Here is a 2,935-nt window from a genome sequence, read left to right as displayed (position 1 = left end):
TAGTTCTTTTAAATTTAGTTTAGGTCAGTTAAGATAAGTTTAGTTCAGTTTAGTACAGCTTAGTAAAATTTTATATTGCACATAAGTTTAGTTCATATCCATTAAGTTCGATCAATTCAGTTCAGTTCAGAGAGTTTTGATCCAAAAGAGCAAGGTCTTAATCACTACTAGAAAATAGGTATTTAGCGGCGCTTAAAATGTATTTTTTGCGGCGCTAAATAGCGTCGTAAGGGGTTATACCGACGCTATTAAAAGCGCCGGCTTTGCTTGTGCCGCTAATACCTGTTGCGACGCTTATTGTTTGCGTCGGTATAGTAAGCAAATAACGCCGGTACTTTGTTGCACTCAAATACCAGCTCTTTTATGCATTATACAATTAATAACCCTTATAAAAGTGCCATGATATGTGTGCTCGTCATCTTCTAATTGAAAACATTTGTGCTTTTACCAAGAATTATTACAAAAATATATAATAATCTTGAAATTCAATATAAACACCTTTCTTATTAACATATTTGCTGTCAAATACATGCAATTAATAACACTTATGTACAATTCTTGGATATATATATATCTATACTATTCTTCGATATATCTATACACTTCTAATTACAACCCCTAATCAAAGGATAAGGCATATCATAACATGAATGATTGCTTAACATCTTTTACTGCATAGCCCGGACTTGTGCAACTATACTGTACTTGTTTATCTCACAAGCCAAATCTGCAATATGAAGTAAAGGAAAAAAGTTAGTACAACTACTGATGAAGGTTACCAATCATTCGTATATCAGTTTTCCGAAGAAGGCTATACAATTCATTGAAAGAATTACAACAGCTACTTTTTTTTTAACAATTAACATTCTACAAAAACCAAAACATGGAGAAATATAGCACAAACAACATCAAAAAGATAGACAAGATTCGTTTTTCTATCCTAAAAAGGATAAATGCAAAGAGCTGGGAGATCAACTTATGAATAACAAACATTTACAAGAATTAACTCAAGAAGACATGTAGCTATACCTGTGCTTCATTGTCGTCAAGGAGGTATGAACATAAACTAGTTGGGTAGCATGAACTCATAAGCCATAGCTAAAGTTTCTCCTACAGCTTCCCATCAACATCTTCATCGACACTTTGACGATCTGTAAAACTTCATAGATAGTTTAACAGAATATATCAAAGTATAGAAAGAGTAAATAGCTAATAAACATAAATTTAAACAGATCTTTATAAATAATGACAAGAGCAAACAACCAACCTTTCAAAAGACAAAATCATGTATCTGCAAATATCTCTAGTAATTTCCTCTGCCCATGGTTCTATTAGTTGGGTTTGAAAACATACATACGTATGGCTCCTTGTTTATCAACACAAACATATCATTACAATGACCATAATTCACATGTAAGCAATGTCAGTAGCGATGTATCATGCCATCTTTAAGTGCAATTGCATAATAAGAAATATACTCCCTCCGTCCTGGTCAATTATTATCCTTAGGTTTTGGCACAAAGACCAAGAAAAGAGGAGGGGGCCTATTATAAGATGACAAATGGATCAAATTGATCATCAAATGCAATCTTAAAATAAAAAGGACAACAATTGACTAAGACACCAAATGACCGGGATAGATGGAGTATTTATTTACTGTTTACATTTAAATACGTATATACCCAAATCAAGTAAAATTAAAAAGCAATTATGATGATAAATGCAAACTCTCATGAACTCGTATAATCAAAATGATAAATACAGAAGAAAAAAGCAATGGAGATACCAATATATGCTTCTTCATTCATGTCACTACCCAAGTCAGCAAAAATTGAGGCGTTGAAACGGATCTACAAAAGTTTATTCTCATATTATACTAAAGTAGTCTACTTCACCCAATCAAAATTTACATCTCAATTAATAGAAAATGCCTAAACAATGTCAAAGTAGTGGGATTAATTCAATTAATTGCATAATGAAAACCTAAAGTTTGAATCTTTGTTCAAGACTAGTATTTATACTCAATTTGAAACATAGAAGAGGAATGAAATTTGTAAATAATTTCCAGGAAAAATAGACCCTAATTTTCAATTTTCAATGAGAAAACTAAGGAACATTAAGAATTCAATAGATCTAGATCATACCTTGTTCACTGTGGAGTTTCGATTGATTCCCATCGTGCGTTTGCTAAGAATGAAGAACACATGGAGGTTTTTTTAGGGTGGGTATGGGTAGACTGGTAGAGAAACATAAGCGGGGAGTGAATTTATCAATTTATGCTAGAGTTTCGGTGGAGACGCTATTTGAGAGCGCCTTATTTTTTGTTGTTTTTTTAAAATTTTTAGCACTTTTTCTATTAGCGTCGTTAGAGGAGCGCCTGTATATGTTGATTTTGTAGTAGTGAATATATGTCAATTCATTATATATCCAAGGTAGAAAGAATCTCGTGTTTAAAAAACGTGGTTAACTGCCGCTTTCAAATAATTACGAGTGAGTCTTTGTATAAGTTAGTTCTACCTAAACATTATAGTAAAACCTTTATGCACTAAATTTGTATTAGTATTCTCTTTGTTTTGTTGTTTTGTTTAACAACCATAAAGCGGTATACAAATTATCAACTCAAATCCATATTTATAAAAAAAAAAATGAAAAAAAAATATATTACACATGGTACCCAATTGGTATACAAATTACACCAAAAATTGCTAACACAAATTCTCATTTGTGACGGGCAATATCCGTCACAATCTTATGACGGGTCAAATAAAACCTACTTATATAGATAAAGACAAGCCTTTTGTAATTCTCTACGCACCTTTACTTTTGTCTTTTCTAACAATGTGAGTGGTACTTGACTCGTCGCAAGTTTGTGAGAGAAACCTATTCAATTGCTAAAGATAGTAACGTATACCCTAAATTGCTAAAGATAGTAATG

The 2,935-nt window shown here is 32.0% G+C and overlaps 1 long non-coding RNA gene across 2 annotated transcripts; it reads right to left on the bottom strand.

The window, feature by feature from the left end:
- Positions 1-472: 472 nt before the first annotated feature.
- LOC141586200 (uncharacterized) lies at positions 473-2,411 on the bottom strand. 2 transcript variants are annotated; one of them, XR_012519481.1, is made up of 5 exons: positions 2,145-2,402; positions 1,787-1,850; positions 1,268-1,366; positions 1,030-1,159; positions 473-727 (listed from the first exon to the last, which is right to left on the bottom strand). It is a non-coding gene; the product is annotated as an uncharacterized LOC141586200 (long non-coding RNA). The 2 variants fall into 2 exon arrangements; XR_012519480.1 differs by having other exon boundaries at positions 1,268-1,850; positions 2,145-2,411.
- Between the last annotated feature and the right edge of the window lie 524 nt (positions 2,412-2,935).

This window comes from Silene latifolia, chromosome 6, assembly GCF_048544455.1.
Source record: "Silene latifolia isolate original U9 population chromosome 6, ASM4854445v1, whole genome shotgun sequence".
Taxonomy (NCBI): Eukaryota; Viridiplantae; Streptophyta; class Magnoliopsida; order Caryophyllales; family Caryophyllaceae; genus Silene; species Silene latifolia.
Note: the sequence above shows the minus strand (reverse complement) of the source record. Positions and strands in the feature narration are given on the sequence as shown.